The sequence below is a fragment of the Bos grunniens genome, chromosome 21 (genome assembly GCF_055505025.1).
Source record: "Bos grunniens cultivar Pamir isolate PY7600 chromosome 21, Bosgru_T2T1.0, whole genome shotgun sequence".
NCBI classification, from domain to species: Eukaryota; Metazoa; Chordata; class Mammalia; order Artiodactyla; family Bovidae; genus Bos; species Bos grunniens.
Genome location: NC_141185.1, coordinates 36,469,011 through 36,490,196, shown reverse-complemented (window position 1 = coordinate 36,490,196; position 21,186 = coordinate 36,469,011). Strand labels below are relative to the sequence as shown.

At 55.4% G+C, this 21,186-nt stretch overlaps 1 protein-coding gene across 9 annotated transcripts in view; it reads right to left on the bottom strand.

Moving 5' to 3' along the window:
- CLK3 (CDC like kinase 3) overlaps positions 1–20,636 on the bottom strand; it is a 32,801-nt gene extending 12,165 nt beyond the window's left edge. For 4 of the 9 annotated variants that reach the window (XR_015149798.1, XM_086363798.1, XM_086363797.1 and 1 more), the window contains exon 1: positions 1,663–1,753. The gene's annotated coding sequence lies outside the window, so the exon portion shown is untranslated. Of the gene's footprint in view, positions 1–1,662; positions 1,754–20,422 lie in introns of those variants that run through there. The other 5 variants (XR_015149799.1, XM_086363796.1, XM_086363800.1 and 2 more) reach the window with 3 other exon arrangements.
- Positions 20,637–21,186: the final 550 nt, after the last annotated feature.

Sequence of the window (21,186 nt, the reverse complement as noted above, 5' to 3'; positions counted from 1 at the left end):
CTCTGGGTCTGTGTTAAATGCCTTAAGAGCATTGCATGTGTGCATGCTAAGTCAATTCAGTCATGTCTGACTCTGTGACCCTATGGGCTGTAGCTTGCCAGGCTGCTCTGCCCATGGGATTCTCCAGGCAAGAATACTGGAGTGGTTGCCATACCCTCCTCCAGAGGATCTTCTCGACCCAGGGATGGAACCTGCATCTCTTACATCTCCTGCATTGGCAGGCAGGTTCTTTACCATTAGCGCCACCTAAGGACATTTTAAAAGTCCCTTCCAAGGAACCAGGGGGGAGAGAGCTCTGGGTAGAAAACCCTGAACAAAATCCCAGTGCTGGTGCTTACTGGTCTCCTAACCTTTTACAAGTCACTCTGGGCCTTGGTTACCGTATCTGGAAAATGGAGATAACACGACCTCCCGGCCAACTTGGCAAAGGAGAGGACAAGTATAAGAGCTATATAAAACACCACACACAAGGCAATCATAGAGAATATAACTCCCTTTAACACATTCTAGGCAGCTGAAATATCGGAAATACCAGATGCTCATTATTTCCAGCTAGGGCTCTAGGGCCCATTTCTCATCAATTATCTCTAATTCTTAGACCTCTGCAAACAGGTTGTTAAAAGGTAAGGGCCACAATTACGCTCTGGAAGGCTCTGCTCTGCACAATGAAGAAAAAGGTAACGCGAAGAAAACCAGGCAGAGGATGCCAGCTTTTTTCTGAGCACAGGCTTACATCTCATTTGCTGCTCCTGGCCAGAGAACTGGGCTGACAAGAAGAGCAGCCAGCCAGGTCAGCGGCTGCCCTCCCGGATCCCTGCCACCCCAACGCCCCACGGTTATTTTTGGCTGACGCTGCCCCACCACTGCAACCTCAAACCTGCCACCTTGCAAGCCGCCACCACCGGGTGAAACGCTCCTCCTTTTCAAGGGCATGGAGGAGGGAAGCTGGAAGGCTGCCAACTCCGCTTCGACGGAGCCCTGGCTCAGGCGATTCCCACCCCAGCCCCCACGCCAGGACACCCGCACCCGGAACTAAAGCACAGAGACTCCCGGAGCGAGGAACAGCCCGGGCATTTGTACTGTCAGCTTGGCCTGGCCCCTCCTCAGGGCTGGAGCGGATCCATCACAACAAAACAAGCAGGGGGCCTGCGGCCCTCGCTCGCGTCCCTTCCTGTCGCTCGGGTCCCAGAGATCTCAGAGCCCCGTCCCCCGTAACCGCCGCCAGTGGAGGCGAGGGGAGACCTGGGGTGGGCGGGTGGGGGGGGCGGGGGAGGCAGGCCAGCTTGGGCCGGAATCAAACTCCAAGCCGCGCGGGGAAGGTGTCTGAGAACTAAGCCTCGAGCCAGGGGGAGGGGAGGGTCTGAAAGCCCCTCCAGGGTATCCCAGGTAGGGCCCCGACCCCATTCCGCGGGCAGGCTACAGGGCCAAAACTGGATGGATCTCTGCAGGGGCCTCAGAGGCCTCTCATACTCTGACGCCGACACGCGGGAGCGAGCGGTCGGGGTCTGTGGTAATCGCCCTCTGGGGAAGAAGCGGCGGGTCAGGGGTGAGAGGTCGGGGCCGCGGCCTGAGGTAGGCCGAGAAGAAAACGAAAGGGGGTAGCCCGAGACCGAACAAAGAGCCCCGGGACCCACACATAGCGCGCCCTCCCCGCCAACTCACCGCCCGCCACTGCTCCCGTCGCGGGCCCGGGCCCCACACTCACGGTCTCCCAGGCTCAGGCTGCTGCTAGGCCCCACTCCCCGCTCCGAGCGCCTCTTCCGCTTCCGGCTCCGGCCTCCGCCCGTGGCAGCCCCGCCCCTCGCGTGACGCAGCCGTCCTCAGCCCGGGTAGACCTGGCTCAGCCCCCAGGTCGCTCTAACCCCCGACTCGAAGGCTCTGGAGGACCTGTCTTCTCTGTACGGCTCCGTGGGGCAGCAGCAGAACCTGGTTCCTGTAGGGTCGTGGGGAAGTCCTTGACCGCGGTCCGCCCTCCCACCGTGTCGCGTCGCACGTAGTCCCTAAAGACGCGACGGGGACCCGGCCGGCGGCGGACGGCGCCGAGAGCCCAAAGGTGGAGCCCCAACCCCGCCCGTGCCCGTCTGTCCCTTCCTGCGCGCCGGGAGGAGGGCATTGTTTCGCTGTCGCCTCTGTGAAAACCAGGCGGGGCTTGAGCGCAACGCCTGGCTCCGGGGCCCAGGAGGGCGCTAAAGATCACGGAGACTCAAGCAGACGGTCCCAACTACCGGTTATGTGGAAGAAGCAAATGAAACCTTATTCTTTGTGCAGGTTTTTTATTTTTTTTAAGCCATGGCGGCACACCCAAGCCCCAGTGTAGGTGCACAGCAGTTTGAGCTGATACCGGACTGTCTTGTACGCGGGGTCTCTGATAGGACGGGGTCTGGAAGAAAGGGGGGGAGGTGGTGTGTGTGTCCTTTTCCTAGAGCATCCTTGGAGGATGGCAGTAAGTGGACCAGCATTGTTTCTCAGTTCATAAGCAACCCTCCCCCCCGCCCCAAAGAAAAGCCCTGCGCCCCGCCGCGGCCAGACTGGGCTGCAATTTCGCCCGGAGAGTCTCGGTGAACCTCTCTACCGCGGCTCACCAAAGCCCCGACCACCTACAGTTCCGCTCTCGGCCAGGGCGGGTTAACGAGGCCCTGTTTTTCCAGAAGACAAAAGTGAGGTAGGGTCTTTGGGTTTGCAAGCGTGCACTCCCCGCCCCCGGGCTCTCGCTGGCGTCGCTAAGCGAAGCGGCCTCTAATTGTCCCCGCGCCACGCCAGGGACACAGCATCCCTGCAGACCCCGCCCCTCCCCGGCAGACCACACCGTGGAAGCCGGGTACCTGCCAGCCCTTTCCCTGGCCCAGTCCCGGTCCTGCCCCAGTGAGAGCTGGGCACGCCCCTGACGCGAGGCTTAGCCTCCCCGCCAACCAAGCTCGGTAGGAGCGGAACCGCCCCCTCGGAGTAAGGAGCTCTCCAGTGGCTAACCTCTGGCTCTTCTTTAAACTGGCGTCTGACGGCGTGGCTTGAGCGAGTGCTTAGTACCCCCAAATTCTCCACTAGTTCCACCATCCCTACTGGAAGTAAACAACCGAAGTTAAGTAAAAACGGGGTGCTTGCTACACTACTGCAGCCTGAAACCGGCTCCCGGTCCCCCTCCAACCAAATGCACCCAACTCCCCAGTATAGAAATTCAGGAACCGCTTCTAGTGTGCAGTTGGTGCCCGAGAGTCCGGAAGCCTGCGCCCCTAGATCCTGCTCTTTTAGGAGTACGAATTGCCATTCTTGCCTGGGCCTCGAAGCTTGGCCCATGGCCTGTGGCCACAACAGCCAGGTTTCATCTAAGGGTTTCATCCACTCAGTCGCGGTGGGAGGACTCTGGTATCTCCTCCCACCTCTTCGTGTTGCCCGCAGATCCTGTGGTTCCTGGAAGCCGGGATCACATTGGCAACTGAGGGAGGAGCAGCTCAGAGAGGTTCCTGTCCCTAGCCCAGGCTCTGAGGGGGTAAATCGGGCCGTCTTCCCACTAGCCCTCCTACCATGGAGAACCCAGGAAAAAAGCAGAGCTTTCTTTTTCAAAAGTAAAATAGAGGACTTTCCTGGTGGCACAGTGGATAAGAATCTGTCTGCCAATGCAGGGGACATAGGTTCAATCCCTGGTCCAGGAAGATTCCACATGTCTTGGAGCTAGAGCCAGATCTCTAGAACCCCAGAACTGCAACTACGGAAACCTGGGCACCTAGAGCCTTTGCTCTGCAAGAGAAGCCAAGCACTGAGAAGACCGTGCACCCCAAGGAAGAGCAGCCCCCACTCACCACAACTAGAGAAAGCCCGAATGCAGCAACGAAGACCCCAGCGCAACCAAAGAATTAAAAAATAAGAAAATTCTTTTCTCTTTTCAATTTCTGGTTATACTTTTGGAGAGGGTTGGCATTATAATTTATTTTTTAACTTTTTATTTTGTATTGGGGTATAGCCAATGAACAGTGCTGGGACACTTTCAGGTGAACAACAAGGGATTCAGCCATATATACATGTATCCATTCTCCCCCAGCCAAAGAGAATGTGGCTTTCTGGTAGCAGTATTGAAGGCAATGAACTTAAAGGAGAGCTTCCCAGGTGACTCAGTGGTAAGGAATCTGCCTGCCAACGCAGGAGACGCAGGAAATGGGTTCAATCCCTGGGTCGGGAAGATCCCCTGGAGAAGGAAATGGCAACTGACTCCAGTATTCTTGCCTGAAAAATCCCATGGACAGAGGAGCCTGGTGGGCTAGTCCATGGGGTCACTCCCTCTCTAAAATCTTAAGTCCAGCAGCTGTCCTGCCTGAAATTCTACCTTAGAGCCTCATTCTTTTGTTTCTTTGTTCCTAAAAGAACTCGCACCTAGAGGAAAGAGAGGCAGAGTATCAGGCACTTGGAAAAAGTAAAGTATGGGCAACTCCTTCACCCCTGGTTCACCCACCCACACCCCTTATTCCTCCAGTGCTGGATGGCTGAGACCTTGGCAATGGATGGCTGAGAAGCTCAGGGCCTGGGCCACCTGCAGAGACGATTCACTCCACATCCTCCACACCTTACGTCCAAGCTCTTTCTCAGAGCCTCAGCCCATGTGCCCGGCCAAGTCTTTTCTGTGCCACACCAAGGACATGCCTCTGCCCCGCACTCTGCCACTAGCCACCTGAGCCCCACAGCAACTCCAGCCCCTCTCATCTCCCTTGTGCCCCTCTGGGCTCTTGGCTCAGCTTACCTCTCTCTCCAGACCCCAGCTTTTCTGATCCCCTCCTTGTCCTGCTGTTCTTGCTCTGTCTGCCACATCCATCTTTGCCCTTTCCAGGACAGTTAATTCACCTTCAGGCCTTAGCCTAAGGGTCACCTCGGGAAAGCCTTCCTGGGAGTTTCCAGGGAGGGTCAAGCGCCCTTCTGTCTGCTCCCACAGCCGTTGGTGGCCGTGCTTTCTCTGCGCTGGCCACACAAGCTCAACAGCCTGGCCCGTGCCACTCCCCACTGTGATAAATCCTCAGTCCTCACCCTCAAACCAAGCCAGGCAAGCTCAAGGTCTCAGTAAGGGCTGGGGGCTGCCCATAGAGAGTCCCTGCCTCTAAGTGGGAAAGACAGAGCACCCAGCCAGGGTGGAGTTATGGGTGCTGTGCCAGGGGGAGGTGGGGGCAGGAGCTGGTCCTCATGGTCCATTTTGAACATGATTTGTGTGATGGTGAACCTGAGGGGGACAGCTGAGGAGGGAGCTATAGGAACCTAAGCCTGGAGTTGGGAGAGGAGAGTCAAGGAGTCTAGAAGGGAGAGGGCCTGGTGGGTGGAGGTACATCCAGAGCGAGGGCAGGTTGGGAATGTACGGGAGGAGTAGGCAGGTCAGTTGTGGGTAAGGCCCCCATCTTACAGTTGAAGCCATGAAAGCCAGAGAGGTGCTGAAGCAGGGACTTGAACGGAGGGCTTCTGACCCCCTGTATCAGAGCTAAAATATAGCATCTCCCCAAATGTTCCCTTGCCCCCTGCCACTGCTATACTCCCACACTAGGAAGGAGAGCAGGAGAGTGGGGGAACGTGAGCCCAGGTCGCAGTGGACTGACTGACTATCTGTGTGCCCTGGGGCAAATGAATCCCGAACTCTGAACTTCCACCCCCCCTACCCCAAACCCGGGAGGATCAAATGAACCCGCAGTTGTTCAGCATTGGCCAGGCCATAGTCAGCACTCACAGATCATGGAATCTGTTGGAACTGAGAAACTGTTCAGGAGGTTGAGGCTGGTGTTTATTTGAAATCTGAATCACCAGGGAGCATACTGGGCGAAAGGTTGGGGTTGAAGGGTTTAAGTGCCTGCTCAGCCTCAGGGCCTCAGTTTCCGCATCTGAGGAAGGGCCTCCCCTCTGTCCTGCTGTTAGGACCCACGGAAGCAGAACCCCATGAACTGATGCCTGGCCTTGCCTGCTGTCCCCATCACACCCATCACCCCTGGCCACTGGAGTGCGCTTGCCACTGAGCCCCACTGAAGGATGCAAGTGAATGTATGGGAGGCGGGCTCGGCAGTCTCTGGCACCCCTGCCGAAGCCTGGCTGCTCTTTTCCTGGCAGGTGCTCAGACAGGGCCCCTGAGCAAGCCTGGAGGCAGAGAAGGGTGTGGTTGGCAGAGAGCAGGTGGCAGTGGGCCAAGCTAGCTGGCTGCCCGCGGGCAGCACTGGAGGCCCGTCTGAGCAAGCACAGGTGCTGCAGAGCTGGGAATGCGAGCTGGGACTCATCAGGGCCAGTGAGCTGCTGGCTCTGAAGAGAAAGTAAAACTCTGGTCCTCTCCCCTTGATCCTCCTTGCTGGTCCAGAGCCCCAGGCTCGCCTGAGCAAACAAACTCCCCTTACTAGACTGAAAACCCCAGAATACTCAGGGCTGGGGCCCACGTCTGATGTCATATTCTCAGGAAGAAATCTTGTCAGGGTCTAGGGTGTCCAAAGGAGACAGAGGAAAATGGAGTCCTCAGCAGGGCTACCATGTTGAATGTGAACAGACCCCTCGGAGGTGTCTGGTGCATTGCCTGCTGAGGCTGGGAGCAGCAGACAGATGCAAAGGATGGACTGGGGAACCTCTGCCCCTCCCCTCCCGAGGAGAGTAAGAGGGAGGGAGGTAGTTGGTTTTAGCTCAGTGGACAGGAGAGTTTCCCCAGAAGCCCAGGCACCCCTGGTGAAGCTTCAATCCCCAGGGAGGGAGAGAAGGTTATGCAAACTGAGGCTTCTAGGGGAGATACCCAGCACCCCCGCCCCATGGGAGCCGCCTACAATGGCCTAGGTACCTGAGCCTTTAGTGGCCTGGGGGTCTCAGCCCACAACTGACCCTTCTAGAGCCGTGGCTCCCTACCAGACCAGGAGGGACCCTGGGGACCCAGTTGACCTGCCTGTCAACTCTCCAGCATCCCACAACAGCATCCCCTGTACTTTTGCTGGAGCTCCAGAACCATGAGGAGCTGGGTAGAGAAGGGGATGTGTCTTGAGTCCAAATGGAGGTGGAGGGTTTCACATCTGGAGCTGGCAGTGACAACGGCTGGGCAGCTCCTCAGAGCCTCAGGGCACAGGTCCCTACTGGGCACTCAGCTAGGCTTATCGCAGCTGGTGGGGTAAGCAGGGCCTGCTTTATCAGGGGCTACAGACACTGCCCTGCTGGGGGTGGGGGATGTGTGTGGTGAGGCTGGACCCACCCTCTCCAGGGGTTGGTGCTGCCTTCAGCCCTTCCCCTCTGTCTCCCACCAACCCAGCAGGTGGAATGCTCTGTGGCCTGCAGCAGGAGAGGCACCAGCTGTAGGAATCACAGGGACAGAGGAGTGGAGGAGGCCAGACAAGGACACAGAAGACAAGTGATGGTGCCAGAAGATGGCAGAGGGTGGAGTGGCAGAGGATGGGCAGAGTCCCTTCTGTTCCCACTTTCCTGCTACTGCAGACAGAAGTGGAAAAGGCCCAGCTGTGTCTGGACCGGATGAGCCAGACTGTCGGATGAGCCGACAATCCCCTGGCCCTGGGGGCCCCTGAGGTAGGGATGACCAGAGGCCCCCTTCAAGTGGGAGGCTGGTATGGCCCTGAACACTAGCCCTCCTACACCTTCAGCCCTCCCTCTACTTCATTCCCAGGTCTTCATTCTTGGAGCAGTAGCTAGGGAAGGAGGGTGGTACAGGAGACGCTGGACACCCTCTCCCTACATTTAGGAAGACCTGACTCCTCTCGAGGTTCAGATGGGAAAACAGTCGAGAGGGCAGGGAAGAGCTTGTTCAGGGTCCTAACAGTGGGTCTGAAGACTGGGAGGGGCCCCTAGACTGGGTGTACCTGCAGGAGATGCTGGTACTAGGCCAGGAGCCATGGTGGGATGGCCTCAGGGCCCAGACGGAGTCTTGATGGGGGCAGCTGAGATGCCTGCACGGGCTCAACTTTCCTGCAGAAGCTGCTGTTGATGCTCACCCTGGGGGGCCACAACAGGGAACTTGTCAGCCCTGCAGGGAATCCAGGTACTAACTCAGCCAGGCTGTGCCCACCTGTGCTGGGGCAGAGAAGCAGGGGGGCCTGGGCGCTGTCCTTGGGGATCCTGAGGTTGAGGGGCCCTAAGGACACCATGGAAAAGAATGATCAGGAGGGACAGCTTGGAGCAGGGTCCCCACACAGCTCTACTCTGGTGAGCACCATTCACATTTTCAGTTCAGTTCAATTCAGTCGCTCAGTCGTGTCCGACTCTTTGCAACCCCATGAATCGCAGCACGCCAGGCCTCCCTGTCTATCACCAACTCCTGGAATTCACTCAGACTCACTTCCATCGAGTCGGTGATGCCATCCAGCCATCTCATCCTCTGTCGTCCCCTTCTCCTCCTGCCCCCAATCCCTCCCAGCATCAGAGTCTTTTCCAATGAGTCAACTCTTCGCATGAGGTGGCCAAAGTACTGGAGTTTCAGCTTTAGCATCATTCCTTCCAAAGAAATCCCAGGGCTGATCTCCTTCAGAATGGACTGGTTGGATCTCCTTGCAGTCCAAGGGACTCTCAAGAGTCTTCTCCAACACCACAGTTCAAAAGCATCAATTCTTCGGCGCTCAGCCTTCTTCACGGTCCAACTCTCACATCCATACATGACCATAGGAAAAACCATAGCCTTGACTAGACGGACCTTTGTTGGCAAAGTAATGTCTCTGCTTTTGAATATGCTATCTAGGTTGGTCATAATTTTCCTTCCAAGAAGTAAGCGTCTTTTAATTTCATGGCTGCAGTCACCATCTGCAGTGATTTAGGAGCCCCAAAAAATAAAGTCTGACACTGTTTCCACTGTTTCCCCATCTATTTCCCATGAAGTGATGGGACCAGATGCCATGATCTTCATTTTCTGAATGTTGAGCTTTAAGCCAACTTTTTCATTCTCCACTTTCACTTTCATCAAGAGACTTTTGAGTTCCTCTTCACTTTCTGCCATAAGGGTGGTGTCATCTGCATATCTGAGCTTATTGATATTTCTCCCGGCAATCTTGATTCCAGCTTCTGTTTCTTCCAGTCCAGTGTTTCTCATGATGTACTCTGCACAGAAGTTAATTAAGCAGGGTGACAATATACAGCTTTGATGTACTCCTTTTCCTATTTGGAACCAGTCTGTTGTTCCATGTCTAGTTCTAACTGTTGATTCCTGACCTGCATACAGATTTCTCAAGAGGCAGATCAGGTGGTCTGGTATTCCCATCTCTTTCAGAATTTTCCACAGTTCATGGTGATCCACACAGTCAAAGGCTTTGGCATAGTCAATAAAGCAGAAATAGATGGTTTTCTGGAACTCTCTTGCTTTTTCGATGATCCAGTGGATGTTGGCAATTTGATCTCTGGTTCCTCTGCCTTTTCTAAAACCAGCTTGAACATCAGGAAGTTCACGGTTCACATATTGCTGAAGCCTGGCTTGGAGAATTTTGAGCATTACTTTACTAGCGTGTGAGATGAGTGCAATTGTGCAGTAGTTTGAGCATTCTTTGGCATTGCCTTTCTTTGGGCTTGGAATGAAAACTGACCTTTTCCAGTCCTGTGGCCACTGCTGAGTTTTCCAAATTTGCTGGCATATTGAGTGCAGCACTTTCACAGCATCATCTTTCCAGATTTGAAATAGCTCAACTGGAATTCCATCACCTCCACTAGCTTTGTTCGTAGTGATGCTTTCTAAGGCTCACTTGACTTCACATTCCAGGATGTCTGGCTCTAGGTCAGTGATCACACCATCGTGATTATCTGGGTTGTGAAGATCTTTTTTGTACAGTTCTTCTGTGTATTCTTTCCACCTCTTCTTAATATCTTCTACTTCTGTTAGGTCCATACCATTTCTGTCCTTTATCGAACCCATCTTTGCATGAAATGTTCCCTTGGTATCTCTAATTTTCTTGAAGAGATCTCTAGTCTTTCCAATTCTGTTGTTTTCCTCTATTTCTTTGCATTGATCGCTGAGGAAGGCTTTCTTATCTCTTCTTGCTATTCTTTGGAACTCTGCATTCAGATGCTTATATCTTTCCTTTTTTCCTTTGCTTTTTGCTTCTCTTCTTTTCACAGCTATTTGTAAGGCCTCCTCAGACAGCCATTTTGCTTTTTTTTCATTTCTTTTCCATGGGGATGGTCTTGATCCCTGTCTCCTGTACAATGTCACAAACCTCAGTCCATAGTTCATCAGGCACTCTATCTATCAGATCTAGGCCCTTAAATCTATTTCTCACTTCCACTGTATAATCATAAGGGATTTGATTTAGGTCATACCTGAATGGTCTAGTGGTTTTCCCTACTTTCTTCAATTTAAGTCTGAATTTGGTAACAAGGAGTTCATGGTCTGAGCCACAGTCAGCTCCTGGCCTTGTTCACCTTGTAGGTCCACTGAAACAGCACCCTCTGCTGGTGGGCATCGAGGAACTGTCCAGCCTTAAATCATTTGGTCCAGAGTTGAAGCCTGGAGTTCTGAGAAGCCTCTGTGGGCTGTGATGGTCAGAGGAGGGCCCTGGAAGAGTTGAATCTCAGAGGATGTGGAGGTCAGGAACCCAGGAGGAGGGAGCTGAAGGGGTAAAGGCCCAAGGGCTAGCCTGAGCAGACAGATCTCAGGCAGGGGAGCCCCTCACCGGTCCTGAGGCTGAATCATGACTCGGGGCAGAGTGGGGGTCTACACAGGTGAACAAGAGATTCTCAGAGGAACTGGGCCAGGGCCACCAACATCTAGGAGCCTGCTTAGAGCAGCTGCGAGGTGAAAAGACAGCCTCGTGTGGCCCTGGAAGCAGAGCGTGTGTGGCTGCTTGGGGAGAAGTTGCTGCTGCTAGCAGCGCCAGGGGCAGCCCTGGGCCAGGAGGCTGGTCCACCCCTCAGTGTCCAAGCTGGGCTGGGGTAGGGGGTGCTGTTCTCACACTGGTGGGATGGCCTGTGGGCAGGAGGTGGGCCAGCCTCTGTCACCATGGGTAAAGGAGAGGAGACTAGAGTCCCAAACCCCAAATCATGTGGCCAAGGCCAGATGCCCTTTCCCAGGTATTAATACTCCTGGATACCACATTCTGGATCATTCTTGGGAGCATGTGGGAAACCTGTCAGTGCCAACAAGTCCTGGATCCCCTCCTCATGGCTGAGCCCCACTTGCCAGCCTAGGGCTAGGCTGGAGGGAGGTGAGGTAACCTTAGCTGCTGAGCTCAAGTCAGGATGCTTGGGAGTGGAAGTGCTCAGGACAGAGGGCTTCATGTGTGCGGGGAGGCGTCATGGAGCTGTCTGCCCCACTCCCCATCCCCGCCATCAGAACATAGTGAGAACATCTATGCAACTGGGACAGCAATCACTGAACATGGGTGAAAACGAGGTGATCTGAGGTCCATGCAGCGCCCAGACCGCCCCATCCCTACTACCAGCACACTCCAGGTCTAACAGGTACCTGTGCCCTCAGGAAAGAGTTGCAGGAGGAAGAATCACATCCCAGGCTTCACGAGAAGGTGGCTGAGTACTGGAGGGCATGCTGACAGCAGGGAGCAGTGGCCCTGAAATTTACAGAGGAAGAACCGAGAGGCTTCAGAGGCAGAATAAGGTCTGGCCTCCCCGGGTCCATGCAATCTGTCCACCCCTTTCCTCTCCCTCTCCATTCTCATCTCCACCGTCCTGTCTCTCCCCTGGCATGACGAATCTCTTCTCCCTTCTCAGGATGCCCCTGGCTTTGTCCTCCACTTCTTTCCCTCTGTCTCTTCCTCATCACGCTCGCACTCTGCCATTCTCTGCTCTCTCATGCAGCGTGCATGCACTAACCATCCACTACATACATGCCCTCTCTCATATACAGAAGAATCGAAGTCAGAGCAGACCACTCCCTGCCCTCCACAGCTTCTGGTATGGGAGGGGGCACACATCAGGCAGGCAGTTAGAATTTAACGTGCCTGATGAGGGGAGAGGCACTCAGAGCTGCGGGTGGGGCGGCAGACAGCAAAGTCTTCCCCAGAGAGGGGGCTTCTGGGCTTCAAAATCTTCACTGAGGGATGACTAGGCATCTTCAAGGAGCAAAAGAAAAAAGGGCATTTCAGGACTTCAAAGGGTAGTCCAGAGGTTAAGACTCTGAGTGCAGTCCAGGGGGCGTGGGTTTGACCCTTGGTTGGGGAACTAAGAGCCCACATGCTATGAAGCATGGCCAGAAACCTTTTTTTCTTTTTAAGAGCATTTCAACAAGAAGGAAGAGCTATTGAAAAGGCCCAGAGAGGAGAGACATGGAGCTGGGCGTGTTGTGAATAGTTCCTGATCCAGATGAAAAGTGGAGTGAGGAGTTGCTGTGAAGGTGGGACGGGGCCAGAGCATGGGCTTGGGGGTCCCAGGCCCTGTCCACCTGACTTCAACTCCAGCTCCTCCTGGGGATCCCAGGCTCTGTCGACCTGACTTCCACTCCAGCTCCTCCTGGAGGGGGCCTCTTCCTGACCAGCATCCTCCCTTAGTCTCCTGGCCAAATGCACACGTGCACAGGCGGACAGACAGTGGGACACGCGCACATACCAAGATACACCTCAGACACTCACCCAGAGACACATGCACATCGTCCCAGATGTGCGCACACACAGACACAGGGCAATAGATACAGACGTTGAGGAGACGGCTGAGAGCCACGGGGTGGAGCACTGTAAGGACCCGGATGGGATGTGTGCTGTGCAACAGGACCCTGACCAGAGTCGCTCGACTGCTGTGACTGAAGCAGAGGGACAGGGGGTCTCAGCTGCAGCGCTGAGCTGGCCTCAGGCCCCAGAGAAGGTGGCTGCGCTGTGTGCTGTGCTTAGTCGTTCAGTCATGTCTGACTCTTTGCAACCCTGTGGACTGTAGCCCGCCAGGCTCCTCTGTCCATGGAGATTCTCCAGAAAAGAATACTGGAGTGGGTTGCCATGCCCTCTTCCAGGGGATCTTCCCAACTCAGGGATCGAACCCAGGTATCCCGCACTGCAGGCAGATTCTTTACCGTCTGAGCCACCAGGGAAGCCCCAGAGAAGGTGGAGTTGGTCTAAATCAGTGGATCTCAAACTGGGGTCCAGTGCTGGGCTCTGGAAGGGCTAAAGGAAGGAAATTTGCAGTACCAGTTCTGCCTCCGCACGTGTGTACAAAAAAAAAATCTCTGCTTTTGTCTGTTTCTCAGCCCAGACTACTGAAGGCCAGAGAGGTCTCCGTGGGGGCCTGGAGGGACTCTCCTCTTTATGGGGTGTGTGGTGGCCCATGTCCAAGAGAACACAGTGACCGAGGGCTGGGCCCTGTGGGCAGATTCAGGCTCTGGGAAGGAAGGAGACGGACCCTGAGGAGCCACGTGCAAACACTATGCAGATGGCCTGTAACCAGTGTAGATGTGGGCCCCAGCGCGAGGGTCTCCCAGCCTCGTGCCTGTGTCCTGTGATATCCCCCTCTCTCCAGTCCCTGGGAGCCCCTCCAATGACTCACCTGTGAGTGAATGTGAGCCCCAGGCCCTGTGCTTGTGCAGAGGGGGTGACTTAGAAGTTGGTCCTGCATCATGGGGTCCTGTGTGGAGCAGCCAATGGGCCAAGCACAGCAGGGAGAGGGGCAGCAGCTGGACAGGGGCTGACGCTGCTCCAGCGGCTGGCTGCAGGGGGTGCGAGGGGCGCCTGGGGCCTCCAGCACTCTCCACCTCTAGTCCCACCCCCCACCTCAGGCTCCTTCCACCCTCCTCTTCCCAGAGTCTCTACCTCATTCTGTCTTCCTTTTCAATTCCAGGATTCTGTGGGCTTCACCATTCCCCAAATAGAGCTTAAGAATCCACCTTCCAATGCAGGGGACACGGATTCGATCCCTGGTCAGGTAACTATGATGCCACATGCCACAGGGCAACTAAATCCGTGCACCACAACAATAAAAGCCCAAGTAGGCAAAAAAAAAAAAAAAGACTGTGGGCTATGGAACCTGACCACTAGCTCATTAAATCCTGACCCCACATTACACTATTGTGTGCCCACATTGTGTACGCCACCTCTCTGGGAAGTGAAGTGAAGTGAAAGTCGCTCAGTTGTGTCCGAGTCTTTATGACCCCATGGACTATAGAGTCCATGGAATTCTCCAGTTCAGAATACTGGAGTGGGTAGCCTTTCCCTTCTCCAGGGGATCTTCCCAACCCAGGGATCGAAGCCAGGTCTCCCGCATTGCAGGTGGATTCTTTACCAGCTGAGCCACCAGGGAAGCCTCTTTGGGCCTCATCTGTAAAAATCAAGAAGAATAACAGTTTCCTTCCCTCAGCAGCTGGCTGTGAGGGTTAAACTGGACAAGCCTGTAAAAGGCTCGGTGCTGTGCTGGACACTTGGCACGTAGTCCTAAAATGTTAGCTGCTATTGTTACACTTTACTACTACTAGCGTTACTTCACGCTACTGCAGGCCTGGCCACTTTGAGACAGAAGTCCGCCTTCTGAATCAGGGTCCCTTTAGGGCCAAAGAGCTGCCATGGGGCTTTGATCTTACGTACCCTCTGGGTTAGCCTGTTAGGGCTGCCACCCTCCCTCCTAAGTTGCTTCAGTTATGCCGGACTCTTTGTGACCCTATGAACTATAGCCCGCCAGGCTCCTCTGTCCATGGGCTTCTCCAGGCAAGAATACTGGAGTGGGTTGCCATGTCCTCCTCCAGGGGATCTTCCAGATCCAGGGATCAAACCAGCACCTCCTGTGGTTACTGCATGGCAGGCGAATTCTTTACTGCTGAACCACGGGGGAAGCCCCAAGAGCTGCCATAACCCAGTACAAGGTGGGACTTAACCTACAGAAACTTGCTGTCTTAGCTGGAGGCTGGAGTCTGAGATCAAGGTGTCGGCAGGGTTGGTTCCTTCCCACTTCGCCCCCAGCTCCTGGCGGATGCTGACAGTCTTTGACACTGGGGCATCACCCCAGCCTCTGCCTTCATGTGAAGGAGGCACTCTCTCTGCATCCGTGTTTTCAGATTTCCCCTATTTATAGGGTTGGATCCCTAGGTCAGGAAGATCCCCTGGAGAGGAAATGGCAACCCACTCCAGCATTCTTGCCTGGAAATCCCATAGACAGAGGAGCCTCTTTGGCTTACAGTCCATGGAGTTGCAAAGAGTCAGACACGACTGAGTATCTGAGCACAGCACAGGGCCCACTCTAATGAGCTCATTTTTAATTTACTTCCGTACAGACCCCAACTCCAACTGAAGTCCCACTCTGGGGCAATGGGAGTTAAAGTGCAAACACATTTTTCTTTCAGGGGGCACAGTTTAACCCATGACAGCTTCTAATGTGCTTCCTGCTGCCTTCTTTTTAAAATCTTTTTCATTCTTCTTCTTCCTTTTATTAAAAAAAAAAAATTGCTTATTTGGCTGTGCTGGGTCTTAGTTGCAGCATGTGAGATCCAGCTCCCTGACCAGGGACGGAACCTGGGCCCCGTGCATGGGAGTCCTGAGCCTTCGCCCTGGACCACCAGGGAAGTCCCCCGCTGCCTTCTTGTTGGACGGGTTGGATGTGACTTGGGATCTTAGGGACCCAGCTGTTCGTCTTGTTTTTCCCCTCCTTTAATTCCAGGACCCTGACACAGCTGCAGAGGCTGGCATGTCCACAGGAAGGGCCACTTAGTGAGCCCCCAGACACCTCATCCACATAGGGGTGGGGGAGGCAGATTGGGGTCCAGGTTGGAAATTGGGCTTCTCTCTGCATGCCAGGCCCTGCCCAGATGGAGGAGCCTGTGTGGGGGTGTTTGTTGGCATTAGAAGATGGGGGTGAGGTTCCCCTCAGACGGGGCTGCAATCTGTCCTTCCTTGCCTGGCCCTGGCTAGTGACAGGAGCAAGATGCAGGCTTTGGAGAAGAAAAACAACCAGAGGGCTGCCAGGATCCAGGTGGAAAATGGAAGGAACTGGGAGCTGTCTGCGGTCAGGGGAAGAGGGGCCCATCTGGAGTCAGGACCCCCAAGAAGCCCTTCCTAAAGACCCTAGAGTCTTCCCCAAGCCAGAAACCAGGGGCTGGTGCACAAAAGCAGGCAGCCCCAGTTTGTCACAGGGACTAGCCCCTTCCCCTCACGGGGCCTCAGATTTTCTGTCTGTAGAATACGTCCCAAACTCCCTGTCCGGGCCTCTGCAGAGCTGAGGGCTCAGGTCCAGGGTGTGGAGCCTCCTGGGCTGAGGCAGCCCTTCTGCTCCAGGCTGAACGGGATGACTAGGGGCAGGAGCGGGACTCTGGGTCCAGCTGGCCCTGGAAGCTGCAACGAGAGCTACTAGGGGCAAGGGTCCGTGCCCTCAGGTGAGCATGACCTAGGTCTGCCCACACCTGAGGACAGGAATGAGAACCGGGACAGTGTGGTCGTCCAAGAAGGGAGGCCAGGAGCCAGGTGTTCCAGAGTCTTCTGCACCCGCCCCCTTCCCACAGGCGCAGGCCCCACCCAGCAGAGAACCCAGGCAACCTCCCGGAGTCTGTGCAGGCAAGGTGGGCTCCAGGCCTGTTGGAGGTCTGGGCCTAGCTTGGCTTCTCTTTGGGGACCAGACTGGCATTTACTGAGTGGGCACCAGCCAAGCCCACTCCCCTCAGCCTCCAGTCCACTGTCTGCGGGGCAGGCCATTGTGGAATCCTCCCTGGGTCTCTTGGCAGCAGGCTTTCAAGAACACAGAGATGGGTTGTGGCCTGCTGGCCTTGGACAAACCCTCTGCTGACTCTGGGCTCAGGTCCCCATCTGTGCACTGGGAGTGGGCTGGCGGGACTCAGGGGTTCTGGCCTTTGGTGATACCGTGACCCTATGTGGTTTACTATTGGGTTGCTGTCCCTTGGTCATGCTCTCTCCAACTCTTTATGGCCTGCTTCCCAGTGGAGTGGCCCACTGGCCTTGGTTGGGTTAATGAGGTTCAGAATGGGATGAGGGCAAGGGGCCAGGGTCCTGCCGTCCCTAACAGGCCCCAGGTGCTGCCAGAGCCGAGGCCCACAATGGAACCCAAGGAGTGTCCAGGGTGGGCCCCCCCAGAGACAGAGAGGAGAGCTTGGGAGCAGGCCCCCGCCCACCCTCACAGAAGGTGATAGCTGGCCTGGCTGGTCCTGGCTGCCCTCCCTCAGGGCTGGGGATGGGGCTGGAAGTAGGGCCTCCCAGACAGAGGATGCAATGGTGTGGGCCAGGCCCTCTAAGACAACCCTGGGTCCTTGTGCCCAGGAAACAGAGGGTCTGGGAAAGAGGCCGAGGCCACCTGGGAGGTGACGGTAGGGTGATCTCTGGAGGTGGCGAGAAGAAGGCTTGTGAATCAAAATCAGGATGTCTCTACTGAGGGCCAAGATCTGAGCCTTGGGGCCCTTGCTCTGTCTTGGGGTGGCCCTGGGTGGGGACCAGGCACTCAGTCCTCACTGGCACAAAGCAAATGCCTCAGGGTCAAGGCTCTGTGGGCCCGACCTGGTGCATAGGGACTGCATGCGGGGAGACGGGGAAGGATATGGAGACTGAAGGGGATTAGGGACTTAGGCTTGCCCTCAGGCAGCTCTCTGGTGGGGTGGAATCAGTCATACAGGAAGCACTGAGGGAGTATCACCCATCAATATTTTTGGATTCAGGGAAATTTTTAGTCACTGAAAAATTTGGAGGGGAAGAAAACTGACCACCACCAACTGACTAGGTTAGCATGAACAAGTCTGCCTTCTCTAAACCTCTGTTTCTTCATCTGCAAAATGGGGATACTGATAGTACCTACTTCAAAGGAAGATGTGAGGATCACACAAGACGTGGGGCACCGTGCCTATTTCTGGTGCCCCTGAGCTTCTTTATACCTGGGGTCCAGTTTGGGTATCAGTATTAAGGTCATAAAACCAGAGACAGACCCAAGATCAACCGTGTAGGGGGGCTTTAGCCACATAATCTATCCATTGTTCCACCAACAAGGCATTGTTCCCACTTCTTATTAAGTTCAGGAAACAATCGGATATAATGAGCGGCCACCAATGACAGACAATGTAGCGCGTTCACGGCCTGGAGCTTCCGCACCGCACTAACAGTGATCGGGCCTCACCCTTATGACTCTGCGTGGAGGAGCTGGGTGGGGGCTCCCGTGCCTTGCCTCAGCTGCTCTCTGGGGATCCTGAGCAAAGCAGGGCAGGTCCATCAGTGGACCCTCAGGCTGGGAACTGTGTCCTCAGGAAACAGGAGCTGGTGCAGCTCCGAGCATCAAGGGCTCCAGTGCTGGGAGGACAGGCACCTCCAGCCAGCTCTCAGCTGAAGGCATCATTTGGGGATTCTCCAGAGGGGCACTCCCTACCTCTCTGTGCGATCCAGGCCTAGTTTCTCTCTCTGCCCTTGTCTCTCCATCTGCAAACTGGAGGGAGAATCAGGGGCCTGAAGGGTCCTTCCAGTGTGGGCCTTGGCTAGTTCACCTGGCTTCCTCAGCTGCCTGGCCTTCATACCTGGTACCTGCCCTGCCCCTGTGCCCTCTGTCGGGAGAAGCCTCTGCCTTATCCACTCCCAGACCTCAGCCACAGCCCTGGAACCACAGAGGAGAGGAGTATCTCAGAAAAGCTGGTGGCCAGGGCCAGTGCCCGTGCCCAGGCTGGGGAAGAAAAGTGGTGCGGAGACTGAGGCCCAGAGCCACCAGGGAACAGGTTCACAGCCTCGCCCTACAGCACACGATTGAGGTCAGCCCCCCGCCCAGCCCCAGTAAGCCGAGCAGTCCTAGCACAGAGGATCTGGACTGACAGGCCTCAGGAAACCAAGGAGCGGGGACAAGGACTCTTGGGGAGAGGGGAGGACCCTGTGGCTATGCCTTTAGCTCCCAAGGACAAGCTCTCTGTCAGTCTATTGTAGGTAGCTACAGTCAGAGGCTGTCTTTGTCCCCTACCTGCCATGGGGCCTGCAGTGCTCATGTGGCATAAGGTTCCTAACTCTTCGTGGGTGGGACTGCCTGGCCCTTTCCCAAAGGGACCCTGTGGCTCAGAGTAGAGCTGGGCAGGGAGTGGCCAGTGGGGATGCTGGGATCCTTGTGGGGCTTTGGTGGCTCACTGATTGCCCCTGGGCCAGCTAGGACCCTGTAACTCACTGCCTTGGCACTGGGCTTTTGACTTTTCACAGTGAGTTTTCATTTACTTGTGCTCTACAGTGTCTATTTCACAGACAAGAAACTGCCCAGAGAAGGGCAGTAACTTGCCTGAGGTCACACAGCAAAACAGCAGGTCAGCCCCTGGTTCCCTAACCTGTCCCAGAAGGGTGGTTTCTTATTTCACACTGTCTATTCTGAGCTTGAGAGCAGGGCCACCTTCAATGCCCACGGGCCAGACCGCTCAGGGTTACATCCCCCTTGAGGTCATCTGGCTGTTTTTTCTTTTTCTGAACTTCCCTCCCTACCTTCTTATATGCTTCCTTCTCTCAAAGAGCTCTGTCAGCTGGGCCACATGCCCCCAGAATCTTCCTCAATGCTGTCACTGAACACTCCCCCCATCAACTGCCTTAAGTGAAGCAGGGTTTTGCCGAGGGGGACTCTGGCAGGGTGACAGGACAGAACATCTCTGGGATTGTTTCCCCAGCATTGTCCTCTGCAAAATGTTCTCTGCAGTCCCTGACATAAACAGGCCACTGTGGGGGCTGCCAAATTCTCCATTGAGAGATCCAGCACTGGGTACCGAACCCAACTGAATCAACGATCTCCTTCCTAGGGCCACTTGACTTGGGACAAAAGAGTAATCCATCCAAGGCTGAAGACTGGACACATAAAACTAAACTGGGGACCCTGTTTTTCTCTGTGGAAAAAGCTGGATTTCAGTAAGAGCAGATGGAGCTGACAAGTCCCAGAAAGTTAAACTGGGACAGAGAGATTTTGCTTCAGCCCAAGGGGTCTCGGGCTTCCTTAGTGGTTCAGATGGTAAGGAATCCGCCTGCATTGTGGGAGATCTGGGTTCCATCCCTGGGTTGGGAAGATCCCCTGCAGGACGGCATGGCAACCCACTCCAGTATTCTTGCCTGGAGAATCCCCATGAACAGAGGAGCCTGGTGGGCTACAGTCCATGGGGTCGCAGAGTTGACAGACTTAGCGACTAAACACACACACCAGGGGGTCTCATGCATGCAGAAGACATAAACTTGACCTTTGGTTTGGTCCTCTTGTTTTGTTCTGTAGCTCAGGCAGCAGGTTGGGCTGGTCTTTGGGAGGGCAAAAGTACCTTCCATGGGCAGTGCTTCTGGGTTCCAGACCCTTCCTGGGGCCAGCCTGAGGTCCCACTGCCCTAGGGCTCCTCCACACATTCTGGAGTCGGACAGTAAATACCCATCCTTTCTGCTCACATGGACCTTTTTGGATCCCTTAACCAGGGAAAACACCGTCAATGCCTCCAAACCAGAGGACTGCCCCCTGTCCCAAAGGTCCTCCCTGGAGGCCGAGCATTGCCCTCCACTGGCTTATCTTAGACCCGGCTCCGGCTTGTTCCCTCGGCACAGACCACCTCACCATCCTTGGCCTTCTTGTGTGTCCCTGTGTCCCGGCTGCTGCGGGGCTTTGTACTCACCGTCTCCAAGCGCAGACGGGTGGCCCCACGCTTCCCAGTCCTGCTGGTCTGGTTGGTTCCTTCTCCCCTTCCTTCCGGCGGTGGTTACAAACCTTCTCTTCCAGAAGCCCCAGGCCACCAACTCCTCCTTCTCTGCGGGCAGTAACTTGCACTCCATTTCTCAGGGACGCGGGCGGAGACGCGGTCTGCGCTGGGGGACTTCCCTCCACTCGCCGAGCGTCTTTCCCAGTCGCCCCGCCCCCTCGCCCCATTGGCTGCGCGGAAGGCACATACCCAGCCCTGGCCAATGAGGTGAGAGAGGCTGCGGCTAGTGGCCGGAAAGGCTGGTCCCCGGGATGCTGGAGTCCCTCAGGTGATTCCCTGCTGTGCGCGGCGTGGGGACGATTGGGCTAGAGTGATAATCACACCCACTCTCTACGGTCTGCTTCCTTCTCATCACCGCGCTGGGTTACCCCGGCCCTAAGTGAAAAATGCACATGAGGGAGAGGTGGGACAACTGCGTTAAGAGTCTGTTCCCAGCCTGCCGTTCACTACATGTGACCTCGTGCACATTTCTGCCCTTTAGTTTCTTCATCCGCAGAATGAACAAAGTCACTGCCTCACACGTCTGTGGGTTTAGTGTTACATGAGACACTTGAGTACAGAGTGCTTTGCCTTGCTCGTGGTTAGGGCACAGACCCTGGGTTCCGTTACCACTGACTGCTCCTCTCTCCACTCTGGGACCGCATTGCTACTCAGCCTCTCCGTACCTCCCGTGTCATATA